The sequence below is a fragment of the Leopardus geoffroyi genome, chromosome A2 (genome assembly GCF_018350155.1).
Source record: "Leopardus geoffroyi isolate Oge1 chromosome A2, O.geoffroyi_Oge1_pat1.0, whole genome shotgun sequence".
Classification (NCBI taxonomy): Eukaryota; Metazoa; Chordata; class Mammalia; order Carnivora; family Felidae; genus Leopardus; species Leopardus geoffroyi.
In genome coordinates, this window is record NC_059331.1 from 127,993,856 (window position 1) to 128,015,914 (window position 22,059).

The 22,059-nt window shown below is 38.4% G+C and overlaps 1 protein-coding gene across 5 annotated transcripts in view; it reads right to left on the reverse strand.

Annotated features, from left to right (window-relative positions):
* Positions 1-22,059, reverse strand: part of ELMO1 (engulfment and cell motility 1) — a 734,972-nt gene that overhangs the window by 553,144 nt on the left and 159,769 nt on the right. For all 5 annotated transcript variants that reach the window (XR_006716458.1, XM_045495324.1, XM_045495323.1 and 2 more), the window contains 3 exons: positions 12,721-12,768; positions 11,944-12,062; positions 2,470-2,538 (listed from right to left, as the gene is read on the reverse strand). The gene's annotated coding sequence lies outside the window, so the exon portion shown is untranslated. The remainder of the gene's footprint in view (positions 1-2,469; positions 2,539-11,943; positions 12,063-12,720; positions 12,769-22,059) is intronic.

Below are 22,059 nucleotides of genomic sequence, written 5' to 3' on the forward strand. Positions count from 1 at the left end.
TCCACAGATTGAATACTATGACAAATACTATAATATAGTCTGCCATTTGACATCAACTTTGCTTTGAGTCTTCCAATTTTCAAGGCAAATGTATGAGGGATCAAAGTTCTACTTGAGGGGGGGAAATATCACTGCTTAAGACCCCATCATTAAAATGTTACATGACAGTACATAAGACTTAGGGAATGCATCAGAGGTTGGAATGAGTTTCATTTGATCATTTTCTTTTCATGTTGTTCCTATCATTCAATTTATTGATAATTTCACTGATAGAGTTTCATTTGATAAAAAGTTTGGGTCTTCTAACAGAGCCCAAGATCATGGTGAGTACTTCTTTTTTTCCTTTTTCTTCTTTCTTTCTTCATTTCTTTTTTTCTTTTGCAACAGTTTTATTGAAATAATAATTCACATGCCATATGATTCACCTATTTGAAGTATGCAATTCAATGGTTTTTAGTATAGTCACAGAGTTGTGCAACCATTACGACAGTCATCTTTAGAACATTTTACATCACTTTTAAAGGAAGCCCCTGGGGAGCCAGGATGGCTCAGTCAGTTAAGTGTCCAACCCTTGGTTTCAGGTCAGGTCATGATCTCACTGTGAGTTCAAGCCTTGCATCAGGCTCTGTGCTAACAGTGCAGAGCCTTCTTTGGATTCTCTCTCTCCCTCTCTCTTCCCTCCTCTGCTCTCTCTTTCTCTTTCTCTCAAAAATAAATAAAAATTTAAAAGGAAGCCCCATTATCTTTTCAGCTATCACCCTTTTATGCGCTCTACCACCCTAAGTAGCCACTAATCTACTCTTCATCTCTAGAGGTTTGCCTATTCTGGCCATTTCATATACATGGAACCACATGATTTGTGGTCTTGTGACTGGCTTCTTAGCACAACGTTTTCAAGGCTCATTGATGATATAGCATGTAATCAGTACTTCATTCCTTCTTATGGCTGAATAATACTCCATTGTATGAAGAACCACATTTTGTTATCTATTCATCAGCTGATGGATATTTGGATTGTTTCTACATTTTTTTGACTATTATAGATAATGGTGTTATTAATATTGTATACAAGTTTTTCCATAGACATGTTTTCATTTCTCTTGGGTATATACATAGGAGTGAAATTGCTGAGTCAAATGCTAATTCTATATTTAACCATGTGAGGAACTGCTACCAGCAGTGTATGAGGGTTGCAATTTCTCCATTTCCTCACCAACACTTGTTATCTGACTTTTTTATTATTACCATTCTAGTGAGTGTGATGTTGTACCTCATGGTTTTGGTCTGCATTTCCATAATGACCAATGATGTTAAGCATCTTCTCATGTCCTTATTGGCCATTTGTATATCTCCTTTGGAGAAATGTCTACTCAGATACTTTGCCCATTTTTAATTGGGTTATTCACTTTTTATTATTGCATCATAGGGGTCCTTTATATACTTTATTTTTTGAGAGAGAGAAAGAGAGAGCATGAAAGCAGTGGAGGGGCAGAGAGAGAGGGAGAGAGAGAATCCCAAGCAGGCTTGGCTCTGTCAGCATGGAGCCCGATGCAGGGCTTGATCCCAAGACCACGAGATCATGACTTGAGCTGAAATGAAGAGTTGGATGCTTAACCAACTGAGCCATACAGAATCCCCACGGGTACTTTCTCTACTCTAGATGCATGACTCTTATTAGATATATGATTTTCAAATATTATCTCCCATTCTGTAGGTTGTCTTTCACCTTTTTGATAGTATCTTTTGGAAGTACGTAAGTTTCTCATTTTGGTAACGTCCAACTTATCAATTTTTTCCTTATCTTGTTTATGTTTTTGATGTCATATGTAAGAATCCATTTCCCAATCCAAGGTAACCAAGATTTATCCCTATGTTTTCTTGTATGAATTTTATAGATTTGGCTCTTACATTTAAGCCTTTGATTCATTTGGAGTTAATCTTTGTATATGATTATTTTTATTATCTCTTTCTTCTTTCACTTTTAGGTATCCAGAGGTGGAAGAATCAAAATCAAGACAACCTGAATGAATAACATGTAGAAATATTAATAAACTGGTTATTAGTGTATTGAAGAAGGGGAATATTGAGGCAATGGGGTTAGCTGGTTTTATGTTTGTATGACATATTGTGTGATCTACACATCCAAAGCTTTCTGGGTAAAATTGTGGTCAAACAATATTCAGAATTTCATCTCCACTTCCTTGCAAATGAACACTTCTTCCATTTTACTTATGAATATTCATACCTTGTTTCCATTCTTGCTATACAAGCTGTTTTGAACAGTGCTGCTTACATAACCCAGCTTTTGTTCCTCATTAAAAAAAAATCTGCTTTCTCCACAGGCGTACACATACACTCACACACACACACACACACAAACACACACACACACAATGCTACCTCTTTCCAATATGCTCATGTGTTTGCTGGCACAGATGTCCCTACAATTCACCTCTTCTCGTCACTCACCTTTTAAGTCTTGTAAACATCTGAAGTTTCTTACTTATTTTTACAGGCGCATTTCAGCATGGGGCCAATCTGGATGATAAGAAGAAAACCCACAATGGTAAGGAAGGGCAAGATAACACACTAGAGTATTTAGTCATTCCTTTGTGTTTTAGTATAGAAATGTAAGATTTAGCCATGGAGTAAGTATAATGCATAATTATCACATTTGGGATGCTAAACACAGACACTGCATTCACTCTGTGCATAGAGTTAGATGTGGTTCATGGAAAATGCAGGTTTTGCATTTTTCCAACAAAATAAGTGAGTGGGGGTGGAAGGAGACTGGCATTCTGATGATTATTTCAGAATACTAATGCCTACAGAAGCCGTGGCAATGTTGGCTGGTCTCCACTGCATTATGTCGACAGAAAATTGAGAGTTTCCCATTCCTCATTAGATGTCTCTTATGGAAGCAGCCCAACAGGTACTTTCGATCAACCAACAAGGAATTCTTTTGCCCCTCTATGAAGAAAACATTGTCTGAGTGCTCGAGAGCCAGGCCAGGAAAACTAAAATAATACTCGTGAAGAGACTGGAGGACAATTAAGTATCAGATTATGTGATCCTGAATATAAGGGCCACAGAAGTACAATGAGGAGGGAGGTCAGTGAGCCTTGGTGGTGGGAGTGGTGGAGGTGTCATAAAGCTTTCATGGAGTATGTAGGTTGGGATTGGGTTGTGGAGAATGAAAACAATTTTTAACATTAAAGGAGGAGGGGAGGGGCGCCTGGGTGGCTCAGCCGGTTAAGCAGCCGACTTCAGCTCAGGTCATAATCTCACGGTCCGTGGGTTCGAGCCCCGCATCGGGCTCTGTGCTGACAGCTCAGAGCCTGGAGCCTGTTTCAGATTCTGTGTCTCCCTCTCTCTCTGTCCCTCCCCTGTTCATGCTCTGTCTCTCTCTGTCTCAAAAATAAATAAACGTTAAAAAAATTAAAAAAAAAAAAAAAAGGAGGAGGGGAAGAAGGGCTACATCTTATGTGAGGGAGAAGGACAGAAACTAAGCCTGATGATGGACCAGGCACCAGAGCAGGCCTTGTTACAATCTCACTTAGAATGTTTAACAACTCTGAAAGGGGGTGAGATAAGTACCCCTTCAAGGAGTTTAATTACTTGGTCCTGGTCACACAGCTTCTAAATAGTAACATAATGTTTGGATAAAAAGTTCTGAATTTCTTCCCCAGCAACGCACTTTATAGCTGCTGTCCTGCAGGCTCAGAGACTGGAACTATGATCAATTCTCTCTGCTTCAGCTCTGGTTCCTTCCTACTGCTCTCTCTGACTTACCAGGCAACACAGAGACTGAAAACGTCTGTCAGATCAGTGGGTTCCCAACTTGTGGATCCTTAGAATCTTCTCAGGAGTTTAAAGCAAGCAAGCAAGCAAACAAATAGGATCTATTTCTAGACCCCACTCCAGACCTAATGAAACCAAACATCCAGAGATAAGATGCTTAGATCATTTCCAATTGTCCTCCAGCACTCCATATATTACCATGGAAAAGTAGGCCAAGTGATAAATGTCTGTCAAATGAATAATACATTAGCTAAAGTCATTGTTTAATCTAGTGATTTGATGACTGTAAGTTTCTTGTTTACCTTGTTTTGTTTCTTCAGTATTACACCATGGTCATTCTTTTGGGGAAATATCTATTTCTGAGTGATGAACATGAGGACTGTGGGCTTTTCCCAGCCTGGAGTCCATCCATTTGGAGTGAACCCAAAGTGCATTTCACCAACGCTTACACAAAGGCAGATGTGGGGCACTTGGGTGGCTCAGTCAGTTAAGCATCTGAGTCTTGCTTTTGGCTAAGGTCATGATCTCATGGTTCATGAGATCGAGCCCTGTGTTGGCCTCTGCGATGACAGTGCAGGGCCTGCTTCGGATTCGCTCTCCCCCCCCCTCTCTCTGCCCCCCCTCTCAAAATAAATAAATAAACTTAATTTTAAAAAAAGGAAAGAAACGCAGATGCATGTCTCCTGGCACTGTGGGAAGATCCACACACCAACTTGCTTTGCAATCCTGGCTCTCTTCTAATCCTAGTCTAACCCAATTGTGTTAAAACCAGCCTTGACTATTTCTATTTTCCCAGACTAACACATCAATGTTTTGTATCCTCTTTACAATTGTCCTATGGACTAGAAAGGTGGTTGATAGACCCTTGCTGATTTTCCTAAATGCGCAAATCAACAGTGGTTGCTGACTTTTGCAGTAGGGTAGAGGATGGGAGATTGGCAAGTAAGCTTACTTGGTCTTTGTTAATTCCATTTGTAATGTGATTTAATGTCCAGTTGTAGATGGGTTCTGGGTTGTATTGTGTTCATCGGGTTGATTTAAACATTGCTTGACTTGGTTGCAAAGTGAAGTGCTTGATAAAGTGGTTCTGTGATTTTTCCATCACTTTTCTTTCCATATCCAACCATTTTACCACGCGACCAAGGCTTCCCACTGCATCATCCAGATCTCACAGAGACATGCGATTGGAGATATGCGACCACGTGACTAGAAATACGGGAGTTCTCCAAGTTTAAGAGTGCTTCAGTCATAGACATAATTATTAGTGTAATAAAAACAGGAAAAGTCTAAATGAGATTCACCTCCCTTTAGTATCCAGTGGATCTCAGATGATATTTCAGCTTTGGTTCATTTCCCCTTCTGCATTTATTATTCCATTATTATAAAATGTCACTTTGCCTATAAAATATTTTGCCTTGCTGTCAAGTTTTATTTGGTTCAGGTTTTAAGTCAGAAGCATTTGTGGCTGAACACTCCTGTCTGTGCCAAAGGAATTTTCCAAGTTATAATGTTTGTTAGTTTTGTAAATACACACATTGTTTCTAAGGTAGTATGGGAACAACATTGGCTTAAAAAAACTACACACTAAAGCAAAAGACACACATTCGCAATATGACTCAGGTCTGATGGGAACATTCCTTATCATATAAACTGAACTTTAAAAAATTGCTTTTAGAATTGATTTAGGTGGAAGAAAAGAGGCAAATAATCTATGCCATTCATAGGACAGTAGTCACTAGGGAGAAGAGCAAACTGTTTGAAGCAAAAAGAAAAGAGTTCCTTAAAAGCTTTAACACACACGAGATGATTCAGTTTTGCCACATTAGCCTGGTCTGCTCCACTTTCCCACCCACCATTTCAATTTTAGTGACCTTTTCCTTATCATCAGGTTTTCAAAACCATCATCCAAATTTCCAGCTGCTTCTCCTGCCTGTAAAACACCAGCCAACCTGGTGGAAGCTCCCACCGTTGCCCTTTCCTCCTACTGCTTCTTCCTAAATAGAAACTCTTCATTAAATTAATTGTCTCCATCTAGTTTGATGGGCAACAGCCTGTTACCAGGGGCCTATCCCTTCCCTTAGTCTTTGAAAGGGGAACGAATCAAAGTACTGACTGTAGTGCCATGAGAAACAGTTTTTATTTTTAAAAAATCCAATAGGAACTCTGGTTAATTGACGCATTCAGTATGTTTTAGTTTGTGCCCATAAGATTTGTATGACCAGACAAATGTAATGTTCTACCTACAATCTACCAGATTGCTTTTACCATAAAATAAGCCTTCTTTATTGCTTATGCAGTTAATAAGAAGAGACATGAATTATTTTTTTTTAAGAAAGCCAACGATTCTCATATAAATCCAGTTTTCAAGTGTTTGTCAGTAGACAAGATAGCTTACCATCACCTATAAGGACATGGGCACTTTTGACAAGAGCATAAATCAGTTAATAGATTTAACTTATTTTCAGAGAAGGGGATTTACTTTAATGAGGTTTTGCTTTTGCTAAATCTATCATGGATGGAATTCCTACCTTTATCACAACTCCGGATGAATTGCTTAGACCACCCTTTAGAATGTGTCAAAATGGACACTGTCAGCTTTCAGTCACGACAACAGAGGAGCACCAGTGACTTGTGGCAAGTACCACACTGATGTGTATGTTCTCGTGGATTATCTCCATTTCAGACTCCATTGGTACCAACCGAGTTGCATTAGGTATTGTTCATTATGACTGAATAACTGTATTTTAAGTTGCATACAACCTTACTGTATGAATAAAGGCTAATAAAGAACCAATTGGGAAGGAAAATCCCAAACTAAGTGTACTAAAAATATTCTACATTTTTTTGTTAATTTACAATAAAATTGAGGCCTTCCGATGAAGCATCAATCCACTTCTCACTGAAAAGCGAGGGTGCGGGCTTAGAAATCATCTCACTTGGTCATAACCAATGCCCAACAGTGAGATCTGATAGATCATTAGCAGGAAAAAGGGAAGAAGTGTGGTTCCAGCTGAAGGTTAGGGAAAGAGACTGAGAAGACTTTAATGTCACACAAAAAATAAATCATATGCAAAATAATGGGCCCATGTGTGATTGCTCCGTGAGCTTGCTTTTGCGCTTAGATTATCCGTCAATACATTAGACTTCTGGACCAAAAAGGAAGGTGAAGGATAGGGGACAACAATATTTTCAGGTGATCCCAGCCAGGAGAAAATGCAATAACTGTACAGTTGAGTTCAAAAGCCAAGAGGCAGCAGACATCCCTGATTCAGCCACATAGACAGCCCTTTCATGGCAATTTGCAAAGGTGGGTTTTTGTACTGGGTCCAATTGTCTTGATAAATAGTGCAGCTGATAAAAGCCTCCTGGCAAGGATCTTGCAGTAATTGAATAGATCCCCAGGCTGGCTGCCATCCGGGAATATAGTCCCAGACACCCGCATGGCAGGGCCACTGGGCAGCTCACCCTGGTCAGGAGTACCTCCCTGCTCTCAGAGCCAGAGGCTGCATTCCCACTTTAAAGGAGTCTCATTTCCCCCATTTTCCAAGAACAATGGGTTTTCAGCCTTTAGTGTGCCTGGGAATCCACTGAGCTTGGCTCACTCCAATTCTCCCGTGCACAGAATGGACGGTGATTTAATGTGGATTTTCATTTCTGCCTCAACAGAATGGATTTCCTGCATGAATCACCTTTATTGTGGTTTTATCCTGGGCCACTTAGCCAAGTTATAAATGATCTTTAGAGGCATGAGATAAATCTTCTGCCCCTTTGATTCACCAATTCTATGAACCAAAAAAGCTTAGGCTTATTTAGCCATCTATTTTCAGAAACGCCAACAAGGCTTTTGGTAGGCTGACGGCAGAAGACGGATGGGCAGTTTTGGGGTTGTCTATGAAATGGCTCGTGCGAGAATTCCTTGTATTCCCTGCCCTGTCATTTGTCTTCCCAAATTCCCTTAGCAGATCTTCTTCCACCTCCGAATTCATGCTGTGTGCAGGGCTCCATCTTTTCAAAGTTGCAACCTTGTTCCTAATACCACCTTGAACAGGTTCCTCTGAATACCGACTGGGGCATTTCTGGGTAGGATGGGCCAAAGTGGGTTCCACGAACTTCCAGGATCAGCCTCATTAACTAGGTGAAACTATCAGGGTTCTATTTTCCCTTCCTCTCTCTCTACGCAAAGAAACAAACAAAAAGCAGAGATTGCATTTCAGGCAGTTAGTTGCCTTCTGAACAGATCTTCAATTTTTTCTTTCACCCTCCATCAGTCCTTCAAATCAATGTCTTATTTTGGGAATGTTCCTAGTAGCTCAAGGCGGTTCACAAAGAGTAGGTTTCCTGGGTGAACATGTGAGCAGTCCCCCTGATGACAGGGGCCCTGTAGGCTCTTGGAGCTCCGCTTGGGACTGGCCTTGCTCGCCTGAACGAGGCTGCTCTGCTCTTTTCTCCACTGCACGTTCCCTTCCCAGAAGCCAGCACTCGGGTAATCTGTCCTTGGCAGGATCTGGCACTGATGTGTATAAGTAAACATCCAAAGGCAGCAGCCAGCTAAGGAGCATGGCTAATTCCTCCCCGCTCATTGCAGACCTCTGTCTGGGACTCACCCTGTCACCTGGTGAGTTTGTCTTTTTGCAGGGGATAAGTGCCACTAGAGGCAGTTGGGAGTCTTCCTCAACAGGTTGACTTTCATTTCTAATGAAGCTTTTCAGAGACACCCTGGCCCTAGACTACATACCAGGAGGAGGACATGAGGTAGACCCTCTATGCAGGTTTATGGATATGCTCTGTTGGTCCTTCTATGATAACAATTTGTGCCCATTTCATACATCAGTGCCTCTTCAAAGTGATGGCCAATACCCCAAGAGGGACCTTAGCTGGATGAAAGTTATCAGCTGCAAAGCCCAGAAGTTCATTTCCCTAGCAAGATGGAAATTTGGCAATAGTTTAAAACTTTTTTTTTGAAGTACAGGCACATGAGCAGTTACAAAAAAATAGTACAGAGTGGCCTGATGTTACCATTATTCAGCTCTCCCCCAGTGATACCATTTTTTATAATATAGTACATTAATACAATTAGGAAATTGGCAATATTTTCATGGCAAAGGAGAATAAGCATCAAAAAGCCTCAAATGTACACTTAGTATTTAGAGTTTTGGTCCAAATTTATTTCTTTACTTAAAGAATGGCTATAGGCATGCCTGGATGGCTTAATTGGTGGAGTGTGCGACTCTTGATCTCGGGGTTGTGAGTTTGAGCCCCATATTCAGTGTAGAGATCACTTAAAAAATAAAATCTTAAAAAAAAAAAAAGAATGGCTACAAATTAGTCACATGGGGACACCCTATGTGTCCCAAAAAATAAGGTGCCCATTAAAAGTCATTGCAGGCTATTTTGACCTCTACTCTCACACAGAAGAGATTCTATGCAAAAAGTGGTACACTATTCAGAAAGAGAGGCTTTCAAAAATAAGGGCCTCCAAACACTCTTAGTTACCTTTAAAAATAGGTGTTCTTGGCTAATTGGGTCACTCCTGGCATCTTTTTATGGGGTCCAATTCCTCAGATATCTTGACTACTATGTTGGCTGAATGAAGTTCAGGAATAATGGAAGAGCCAGCTTTTTTAATAATTGTGTACCTAGGATGGGTTGGCAGAATGTGGTTGATATTTATTTATTACATAGGAGGTAAGAACTCAGCTCCTGAACTCAGACAGGACAGGCTTAAGTCTGTCTTAAACAGACTTTCTGATAAAAGTTGACTTTGAACAAGTTATTTTTATTTTTTTTTAATTTTTTTTTTCCAACGTTTATTTTATTTTTTTGGGGACAGAGAGAGACAGAGCATGAACGGGGGAGGGGCAGAGAGAGAGGGAGACACAGAATCGGAAACAGGCTCCAGGCTCCAAGCCATCAGCCCAGAGCCCGACGCGGGGCTCGAACTCACGGACCGCGAGATCGTGACCTGGCTGAAGTCGGACGCCTAACTGACCGCCACCCAGGCGCCCCTGAACAAGTTATTTGACTGCTCTAAGCCTCAATATTCTTGAGCATAAAATGAGAATGACATAGTACCTGAGAAATCAGTGCCAATTGATTGGAAAATCTCGGGCATATAGTTGGTGCACAATAAATTTAGCTGTTGGTATGAATAATCACTTTTAATTAGGGTATTCTGGGTAATAATTTTTATTTCATTCAGTTACTTCAAAGTCCGTCCAGATAATTTGTGAAATATCTTTCAGTCTTATGGTATGAAAAGTAGCTGGAGGAGATTTACTGTTCCTCATATTTGGAGAACCATTTGGATTTCCACTGAAGTTATTATTTTCAAATAGTAATTGCTTAATATCCCATCATGCATTATAAATCATTGCATAACTTCCAGATTAACTGTTTGTTGAAAAGGTATGTGCATAATAACATAGTCTAAAATTGGATCAAAACATAGTCACAAGATTTTCAAGTCTAAAGTTAATATAACCGAGGTCTATATAACTAACTTAAAGTTAATGCATCTAGACCCATATTTACCTGGACATTTATTTCTAAAGTAACAGATACCAGGTTGGCTGAGTGGCTCAGTTGGTTAAGCATCCAACTTCGGCTCAGGTCGTGAACTTGTGGTTCAGGGTTCAAGTCCTGCATCAAGCTCTGTGCTGACAGCTCAGAGCCTGGGGCCTGCTTCAGATTCTATGTCTCCCTTTCTCTCTGCCCCACCCCTGCTCATATTCTCTCTCTCTCTCTCTGTCTCTCTCAAAATAAATAAATATTAAAAAAAAAAGAAGGTAACAGATACCATTGGAAGTGCTTGTAACAATCAGTCAAACATTAAGGAACATTAATTGTTTTTGAAAAAATGTGTATTTGTTGTGAAAAGTAGATCTGTTACCATGGTTGCCTATGTCTTGTTTATAATTGAAGGTTTTCTGTTCCTGGGAGTTAAAGTAGTTTAGGAACCAATAGCAAATCTACCCTTTCAACATCAGCCCTACCTCAGTTGATAATTAGTTAATAAATCACTGAAAATTGCATGTAAATAATCTCAGACTTTAGATTTTAGAGTGAATGGAGAAGCATCCCCAAAATATGTTTACACTTCTTTTTAAACAGAATATTAGACTCCCATTTATGTTGGCATAAATTAGTAGCATGAAAAAAAAAATCTCAAAATTTTTCTGAAGAATTATCAGCAAACAGTGTTGGGAAAATGAAAGGAGCCTTGATTGTTACGAGGTTTTGTTGCCAGATAATGTGATGCTTTGTAAACAAAGTCTACAGTGATCTAGCACAAAAGGCAGACCTCTTGGATTGGAAATATGTCCTTTTAGGGTTTATATTTCAAAAACTGACACCTCATAAGTAACTCTAGTCTTTTGGCTTCTTATACTGAGAACCAACCCAAGTGAATTCAGTGCCAGAAAAGGGCACTGATGCCCAGGACCAAAACTCAATCCTCTGTATCAAATGATCATTAGCAATGTGTATCTATGCTTTCTTGGTTTTCCTCTTTTGGGGAGATGGAGCAGACAAAGTTGCTGTCTTGAAATTTTTGTGAACTGTGTTTTCAGAGTAACAGAAATGTTAGAAAAGATCTGTTTCCACTTGGATTCTAACAGTGTGGTCTCAGACAAATAGATGAAACCTGAGGCAATTAGCAAGACTTTCTAGGTAAACAACCTAGAAAGATTGGTTGATCAACACAAGAAAAGGATAGAGTTTTTAAAGAAAATGTAAGTTAATATCAGATATCTGGATATGGAACTACTTTCGAACATAAAATTAGTGATGGAATGAATCACAAAGAAAAATAATATATCTGACTGCTTAAAAATGAACTGTCACAAGGTCAAATATCCTAATACAATTATATGCCAAACAGGAGCAATTTTAGCCACCCATAGGCACAGGAAAAACAGAATATTTTTAATATTTAACAAGTTTATATTGTAAAAAGAGAAGAGTCACTAAGCAGCAAATGATAGAAAGAGACAATTTACACTAGAAGAAATAGAACTGGCTAATAATTATAATAAGAAAGCACCTAAAATTGCTAATATTAAAATAATGAAATTTAGAAACAAGATATGGTCTTTTCCTTCATGAAATTAGCAAAGCATCAAAATACTAGGTATATAGTGTTACCTTTCAATGTTGTTCCCTCAGTATGGTGAAGGCCAGGGTTCTGGAGGTGAATCATCTGGATCCCAAATCCAGTTGTATGACATTGGAAAAGTTACGCAACTTCTTTGTCAGTCTCTCATCTGTAAATAGGTATGAGAGGATACCTACTTCATATTGGTATGGTTACAGTTAATGACATGACACACATAGAGCATTTCGCACTGTGTCTGGTACATAAGACATCAAAAACAAATGGGAGCTGCTATCAGCTACTGTTACAGTCTCATTCACTGCTGGTAGAAGTTTAATCTACAAATTGCAATAAAAGCAGAAGGCAATATAGCAATACTTAATCAAAAGCGTTAAAAATAGTCAAGTCTATTTTTAGGAAACCATTCCAAGAAAGTAATCTGTTGTGCACAAACATTATGTGCACATGATATGCACAAACACTATCTTTAGATGGTCATAAAGATAAAATGTTCCAAATGATCTAAATGTTCGATAATGGAGAAATGAATTTAACTTGATTACACGGCATCATTCTATGGTGGAGCACAACATGACTATGAAAATTATGCTTTTGGAGGAAGTTTTAATGACTGGCATACACTTATGAAATAACATGAAAGAAGCAGAATATGAAATTATATTTACAACACACCTCAATTATGTGAACATAGATATACATTAAAGACATAAATACAGAAAACTATGAAGGAAACAACATTTTAGTGGCTGTTGTTTCTGGGCAGTGAGATTATGGGTATTTTTAAAAATATGCTTTTCTGTGCTTACTTTTTCTATAGTGCAGCTGTGTCACTTTTTCCGCAATTAAGACGAAACCTGAATTCAGAAAAGAAGATTTGAGATGGCATAGTGGGACATGTCATTTGTTCCTCATAAAATTTAAAATGTTTTCAAAGCTCTCAGAGGAGAAACAAGAGGAAATAAATCTGTAAGAGACACAAACATAAACGCATTTATGTTTTGATCTTGACTGATGCTTGTATGGGCTAAACTTAATCTCCACCCACCGTCGAGTTTCTGTTTGCAACTACAGTCAATCAGTTGATTCACAATGTTTGTTTCGGGCCTTCTCTATGCCAGGCACTGGGCCCCGCAAGGGAGACCATGTTGAGCAAAGCAAGACCTGTCTTTACCCTCACTGAGGGGTCAGGGGAAGATATAGCAATTCCAGATCAAAGGCTCAACAAAGACACTCAGGCCCTCATGTATTTAGAGATTTGTAAATTTGTTAGAGCTGTTCTTTAGTTAAAAAAAATATAAAGTGCTTTCCCTCCTCCCCCCCCCCCCCCATTATAAGGAATGTTTTCTAAAACCAAAAAGAAAAACAAGATGTCCAAAGTGTCTGAGATGCTGGCCTTGTAGATGTGGCTGGAGGAAAAGGTAGCCTGGGTCTCAGGGAGGGAGTTGACGTGTGAGGACACAGGGTTGCTCGCTGTGCTCCAGGTCACAGAGAATGTCATTGTTTGTTCTTGGAAACTGTTGCTTTTGTTCACCAGCTCCCCCACCCTGCCCCAAAGGGAGCACATGAGCGATCGCAGTCCTAGCTTACTGTTCCTTTGTAAAGCACCCTCATTCCTTCTTGTCAGCATTTTTACCACTTAGTGACCTTGATAAAGATAATTAAGCAAGCAATAAAAATGGCTCAGAAGAAAGCAGGTTCATATGAAGTTGTTTCCCAGTGTGGAAGAATGAGCTCCTTTTCACTCTGCCCCATAGTAAATACACACTCACATAGCTGCATTTATATTTGTACATGTGCACATACACATATATGCACATATAACAATGCAGACAGGCTTTTTAGAAATCAAAAGGCTGAAGCACATGGAGACACTTTTGTTAAGAGAGAAAATGCACCATGCTATTAGTACATGAAAAATAAAACAAGATTTATATACCTTGAGGGGGCCACAAAGCTTTTCTACAAATGTTATGATTATAATCCCAAGTAAAAACAGATCAGAAAGATTTGTTCGAAATAATAGTTCAGGTAACCATTCAACCACCTGCAGCTTCACCTTTTTGGGAAAATAATCAAGAATGAGAAAATTCAAAAGTATAGCCAGGGTAGACACTTGACTAATGCAGCCTCCCCTTCCCCCACTAGGCCCCCACTCTTCTCACTCGGTACACGTTTCTGACAAACTACATTTAGCTATCAGCCTTCCAAGACCTCTGCAGATTAGACACAGGAGTCCTCCCAACTGCCTTGGTGTATTGATGGCAACATGAAATAACAATTAAAAGTAAGGGGGAAAAAACAAGAAAACCATAAAATGTATGTGCAAAGATTCAAGGAACAAAGTTGCCTGGTTTCATAGAGAGTTGCCTGCCGTAGAGAAATAGTCCTCAGCGAGCCCTGAAGAAATGGCTCCTTAAGTATGCTATACAGGACACATTTTAACATGCATTGTGCTAAATGTTTCTTTTTCCAGTTTTTTAAAAGTAAACTCTATGCCTAACATGGGGATCAAACTCCAAGATCAAGAGTCGCATGCTATACCAACCAAGCCAGCCAGGCGCCCCAGGGATTGTGCTCAGTCTTAAAGAAATGGTTACATTTTATTCTGTATACTCAGTTGAAGTTAGACTAGTGGGAAATTCATCTTAGTATATTGTCCATTTAAAAATATCTTAAAACAAATGAGTTTAAGGCAGCAAGCTTTGACTCAACCAAAACAAACAAACAAAAACATCTCACTTAAAATAAAAAACAGAGAACTCATTTCCGGAGTTCACACACACATGAACACCCATACACATATATTCCTATACAATAATTAGCTGCACTTTAGTAAAATGCTTTCTTTTGTGATTCAAGCTAGAGAAAAAAACAAAACAAAACACTGCTTTGGTTTAGAAAAAAAGATTTTTGAAAACATCCGCAGGGAACAAGTAATACATTTCTTTAAACTCCAGATATCAATGTAATTACTTCAAAAGGCAGATCAATGTGGCTCGACTTTTGAATATCTAATATAACTACCACCCATTCCTCCCAGAAGAGATTCATTTTCATTGCATTCTATAAAATACATTTCTTTTCCCCATTCTACAAAGCTCAGACTGCTTTCCAAATATTCTATTACACATAGGGCTGAATCTGCCACTCTGATTTTTTTCTTGCAGTGATGGTAACATAGGAAAAATTCCTCTGGAGATTTTATAGTGAAGCCTATAACCCTTGATCTTCAAGATACAAGCTATAGGAAGCTGAAAAAAAAGTTTCTGAACATCAAACACTTGTCAACTGGGGTTTCTTACCCCTGGACAGATTTAGAGCAATCTAAATCTATTTCTCAGAGTTTTGCATAAAGACCAACTCGAGTGTATCTTAGGAGAACAGACTCAGGCTCCTACTTCATCCCTGCCGTTCTGATGCCGTAATTGTAAAGTGTGGCGGTGTGGATTCTAGGAATGTGGATTTTCACTGGTACTCCTTGTGGTTGGTGACTTAATCTTTAAGAAGCCCTGTTATCCCCAAAGCTATTTGAACAGGCTTTCCATTCCTCTTTTACTGGTTCTTCATCTGTTCTCTTTATCAAACACACTGGGATTTTAACACAAGATACATATCTGTTTTCAAGTTTAAAATGATACTCTCGGGGCGCCTGGGTGGCGCAGTCGGTTAAGCGTCCGACTTCAGCCAGGTCACGATCTCGCGGTCCGTGAGTTCGAGCCCCGCGTCAGGCTCTGGGCTGATGGCTCAGAGCCTGGAGCCTGTTTCCGATTCTGTGTCTCCCTCTCTCTCTGCCCCTCCCCCGTTCATGCTCTGTCTCTCTCTGTCCCAAAAATAAAAATAAAAACGTTGAAAACAAAATAAAAAAAAAAAATGATACTCTCCTTTAGTTTTGACCTTGCTAAACCAAAGGTATTCATCCATTTGATAGTTTTGTTGGTCTTGACTACACCACCTAGTGTGAAGAGAGGTAATTGCAGGTTCCTTTGAAAACCCAAAATGATTTGAATGCTTGTTTGTATGACTCTAGAGATTTAGCAACCAGAATTTTCCAGCCAATATTTCAATGAGATATGGCCTCCCTATAATTTCTCTAAGGCAGCATTAAATCTTAAGCATTTAGCAGCTATATATGGAATCAAATATTTAAAATTATTCATTATTGCTGGAACAAATATTTTGTTTAGGGTGAAATTTCATAAATACTTAGACTGGCATTCCATCATTTTGTATATGATACATGTATATTTATGGTACATAGGCACCTTTGTATAGTCTGCATTTTCAACACATGTACAATTTTGAGTATTTCAGATTCAGGGCAGAGTGTCAGTTAACCTTCTGAATTATTACCAAAGTTGACATTTGAGTCTCTGCATTTGAGATAAGATTGGTGGTCAAAAAAACTATTTGCTTTGCACTTGGTCAGCATTATAATTCCCAGCTTTCATGTTGTTCCTTCTCCTTGGTGACAATTTGTTGGGTAATGTGGCACACTCTGGTTTTTAAGAACAAGCTGCCTTTAAAAGGGATAAAGGAAAATTACTGCTTTAAAAAGCTTAGTTGACAAATGACACCAGGCAGAAAGCTTAATTTTGTGCTGAATATGAAGCCACTAACATAAATGGATAGTATACCATTTCCTGTACTAAGATTTCATGAATAAAATAGGAGAAGCTAAGTTCTGTCCTCATTCCACCCAAAACTGTAAATCAGAAGTGCATTTTTGTACATATTCCCCAAACTATGCCTTAATTTAAAAAAATAGATAGAAAAATATGATAAATGTGATGTTATAAACAAATATATATCATACACATGATATTAGAAATAAAATTGATACTATAAAGAAAGAAGAACCCCCCCCCTCCTTTCTTCCTTCCTATTTGTGAGGCATAATCATATCTCAGGTTGTCTCAATTAATTGCTGCCCAGAGCCTGACTGTGGTCACAGATGGATGCATTGCAAAATAGTTAGCAATCCATTTACACATGCCTCAAAAGGGGAAAACGTTATTCACTGAATTAAAAGGACTGCCTATGAAAGCAGAGCAGAATCCTTAGTAATGGAAAGGGTGAGGTGAACAGCCATGCAACAGAATGTACTTGCAATGTGTCTGTTGCTTCTGGCTGTGCTATAGTAAGAGCATAGCCCACTCCAACAAAAATTGTCTCTCTATGCCATGACATCTGCATCTGTGCTGTCTGCCACCTTAGCAAAAGGACTGGTTAGAATAAGTCACTCTGCATCTTTCAAAATGTGTGTCTACAGAACTCTACTTACTCCGAGGGTTTAAAAGTATACTTAACAAAATGGCATCATGGTCAAGTAACTCTTGGAACCATTGTATTCAACAATGATTCTTCAATTCTTAGTGTAGGATATTTCAGAATATCTAATTTCACGTATCTTTCTTTTCATTGAGTAGCTCATGAAACAAGTATTTCTAGGAATTTGCTTTAGGAAATGTTGGCTTCATAGGTTATTTTAACTCAGAAGTATGCACATATATGTTGTATATGCGTATATTAAACACAAATTCAGAAAAAAATTGGGCCGTTGTTCTTTGTGCTCTGTAATTTACCACATAGTTTACTGTTAATTTGGTAATAGTGCTTTAAAAAATATTTTAGGGGTGCCTTGGTGGCTCAGTTGGTCAAAGTCATCCGACTTTGGCTCAGGTCATGATCTCACGGTTTGTGGGTTTGAGCCCCACATCGGGCTGTGCTCACAGCTCAGAGCCTGGAGCCTGCTTTAGACTGTGTCTCCCTCTCTCTCTGCTCTTCCTCTGCTTGCGCTCTGTCTCTCTCTCAAAAATAAACATTACAAAAACTTTAAAAAATTGTAAACTATCCATTGTAAAACCGAAATAATCATTCCATGGTGAAATCTAGAGTTTGGAATTGCTACACAGAATATGGGCTTTGTCCTTAAGACAAAGCTTGGTGGGAACAGAAGCAGACATGGAAGAGATAGCTTCAGTATAATGCAAAGATGTGTTTGAGTTACTGCTACAGAATGCTCTGGGAGACCAAAAAAATAGAAATTGCTCATTTGTTGGGCATATTTCCTTTGATGGAAAATAGGTCTTGGAGGAGACAATGCTTGAGCTGAATACTGAAGAATAAATAGGGATAAGTGTTTCAAAGAACTGGAATGAGGTGGGGTCTGTGCTCCAGGCAAAGGGATAGCTCCAGGCCTAGAAGAGCTTATCCTATAATACGTGGGAAGTTCTGTTTTATGAGGAAGGGAAAGGCAAAGATGAAACTGTAGGTAGGAAGGCACCAGGTCATAGAAGGAGTCTGGACACAGTGATTCTCAAACATGTTGATACATCAGAACCAACCGATCAGTATACATATATACATCAGAATATTTACCGAAAATATTGTCACCACCACCACCTCATCCACTCTGTTACTACCACTGCTATACTCTTCCATTTTCTAAGCATTGAAGCATTTCATTTACACAATACTATGCAATTCTTAATACAACCCTATGTGAGGAAATATTTTTATCTCCATTTTTTCACTTACAGATAAATGAAGATCAGAATGATTAAGGAATCTGCCCAAGGTGATGGCAGCACACAAGATTTGAACTCAAGTATTCTAGTATCCTAGTGGAGATGACAGAGTATTCAAAATTACTTTTTTTTTTGATTCTTGCAGTAATGTCATTTCAGAAATTAGTGATTTCTTTGAGTATTCAAGACACTTCCTTTCTCTTACCTAATTTTTTTGTAAGTTACCTCCACCCTTTTTATATTTACTCATCCTCCAATAAATAGTGACTTGGTGGTTGTTGACACAGTGACTGTGGAATGCCCATGACCGTATTCTGCATCTATATAGTTCCCACATTTCCTATAGTTTTAAGGCAGACTTTTTCAGCTTTAGTGAGCTTTCATTTAGAGCACTTCTACAGGTTTCCTGATTTCCTGATACTCTGAGCAAATGAAGAAAGCTAAAAACCTATAATCCCTAGGATGCCCTGTTTCCCATGTCCTCTGCAGTTTCTCTCGCACTTCAGTAAGTGGACAAGCCCTGAATGCAATGCGCTCTAGTTGCCCTGGGGGCCACAGTTTCTGACTACATGGAGAAAGGAGAGATACTCTGGGGAATGGCTAACCAGTATCCTGATTGCCTTAAAAACCTCTACCCAGACATTTAGCATTAGAAAAGTGGCTGCATGGCAAAGAGTCTGAATCAGGAGGATGAAATTAGGAAAGGATGAAGGATATCTGTCGATATTTTAGAATGAAAGCCTCCATTATTTTCAGAGGTAAAGCACCAACTAGTCACTTGCTTTTGTCTATCATTTGACTTTGGAGTTAGAGAAATTTCTCCAGGATTCTGGCAATAGTCCTTTAAAAAATTGCATTATGACTATCATTAAGAAAGAAAAGCTTTCTATGTATTTTTGTGGAAAATAGGAGAAGCTGTGTCAGGCTGTTAACCAGATACGAGTTTTAACCAATTCTTTTGAAAATTCATAACAAATAATGAAATCTTGGAGCTATTTATCTCCACAGAAATGAGGACAGCTATTTATTTGATAATTTCCACATGAAAAGCTTAATTTTTAGAAGCATATTATGAGTGCACAGAGTACTTTATTCCAATGTTTATATTCACTTGGACCTTGTAGGACAATTTTAAAGTTACTATTAATAGCTACATTTGATGGATTGAACAACTGTTTTTTCCAGGTAAGGCTGTAAGTTTCGGGAAAATTCTTTATAATAGTTTGTGAGTGGGTGGAGGGTTTATATTAGGAAATATTGGTTAAATTAGCAGATAAACTCCATGTCTAAATCAACACTGCTGGATCAAAAATGAACCCATTGTCATCCAGTTTCTATCCATAACTATGTCAGAGACTCTAGGAGATGAAGAGGGTGGCATTTCTGGTTTGAGCTGGAAAAAATAACCAGGATGAAGTATCCAATGCAATGTTCTTTAATAACAATCTCATTTTTCAAGGTCATCGTGTTCAGGGTCATCTTTAAGCTATTGTTTTATTTCCGTAAGGTCTCTAGCTCTTCCTTAACTCCAGTTTTAAAAAAACAAGTTTGTCTTTAAAACGACAGCATTGACGTAAGCTGTAGCCACTGGAGTGCCTAAGGGTGAATATCATCAGCTTGCCATTCCCTGGAGGAGAATACATACATATATTTTAAGTTTTCAGGTTTAATCATCATGCCTCTTCCCTTATTCATTACATGAATAAAATGTCACCTTATTTATAAGATCATATATATTAAAGTATTTTAATCTAACACAAATGAGTCTTTATTAATGAAATGATCTTTCAACCTACATAGATCTTACCCAGTTCTTTTTAAGAAATGTGCAAATTAGACATTATTATTATCCTTACTTTACACGTGAGGAAATTGAGGACCAGCATATCCCAGTCCATTGGATGGTGGAACACAGGAGGTAAATCCTATTCCTGTGATGTGACCAGAGGTCCTTGGGATGATAGTCCAGGGCTCTTTCTACCATTGCAATGATCTCTGAATATAGACTGTGTTAGAATTTTTCTCTTCTGAACTGAAAAGCTTCCTCTGTCATAGATTATACAGTAACAGCCTAGAAAATAGCACTTTATTTAAAAAGTTTATAAAATCTGCCTAACAATATTACAGCAAGTTTGTTTAATATATAAGAGGGGAAAGTGGGGTTTTTTTTTTTTGTTAAGTTTATTTTGAGATAGAGTGAGCGCACATGGGAGAGGCAGAGAGAGAGACAGAGAGAGAGAGAGAGAGAGAGAGAGAGAGAGAGAGAATACCAAGCAGGCTCCACACAGAGCCCAAAGCAGGGCTGGAACTCACAAGCCATGAGATCATGACCTGAGCCAAAACCAAGAGTCAGATGCTTAACTGACTGAGCCACCCAGGCAACCTGGTGGAAAAGTGCTTTAATGCCAATGTGGAGGCCCATTTAGGCCCCCCGGAATTAATATAAAGATTATTTTAAAGCAAAGACATTTGGGATTTAATAGGTGCAGCAAAAAGCCTTCCTTTACAGAAACTTCTGGGAGTGGGGCTGCCATGAGTCCCATCTTCAGGGGATTTTTATGTCTGAGAAGAAAAAAAGCTAAGACGAAGTCTGACCTGAATAAACATTATCACAGACTTTCTTATTTCTTCTCCTAGAAATCCATTTGTTCCTCTCATAGAAGCCTTTTCTTCTCCTTCCCCCTGTTAAGTTAGGTATATAAACTCCCATTTTTATATACCTATAAGATATATATAGGTATATAGGTATATATGTATTTCAGAAAGCCACTTCTTTTTTATATATAAGTTTTGGTTGTTCCCCTGATAACCTATAAGTTTACATTTAATTTGCAGGCCTCTAAAACATGAACCTAAGAGGGTAGAGTAAAAATGTTGCCTCTCCTACACCACTACCCCAAATCAGATATTTTTAATTTTTTACTGTAATAAAAACATGTAACATAAATTAGATTATCTTTTTATATATTTGAATCCAGGCTCTTTTATTGACATATTTTGTAGTAATTGCAACAAATCTATACCTTTTTCATAGATAATCATTTTATTAGGTACAGTTTATTGGGTACTATCCAGTGCCATAAGTGGAATAAGTTATTTCATGTTTAGCCCATTCAATTTTCTCGTATGTTTAAGGTAGATATCAGTATTTTGTATACTGCTACTGAGAAATTTGAAAATCGGAATGATTAACCAGCTTGGCAAATTTAATACACCTAATTAGCAGTGAGGATGGGTGCCTTGCTTTTCTTTTATCAATTTAATGACAATACATGTTTCAGTCAAGGGGTCCTTCTATAGTACATCTAACAACATTTGTTGGACCATTAGTTCCCTTCCAGGCTTCAATAAATAACAGAATTAGGAAGTGTTTTGAATGTTGCTTTTCCCACTATTTGGTTGCTTCTTTAGGATAGATTCTCAGAATGTAGTTCTTACAGTCAAACATTATGGATAATTTTGTGGCTCATGATACATATTACCAAATTACTTTGCAAAACCATTTTTTTTAAGTCTGTACTGTAGTCACTCTTGAATCTAAGTTATGCTTTGCTTTTGTCCCACCTTTCTCTGGAAGTCCTTTTTGAGTGTTACAGCTATGAAACAAATTGTAAGTAT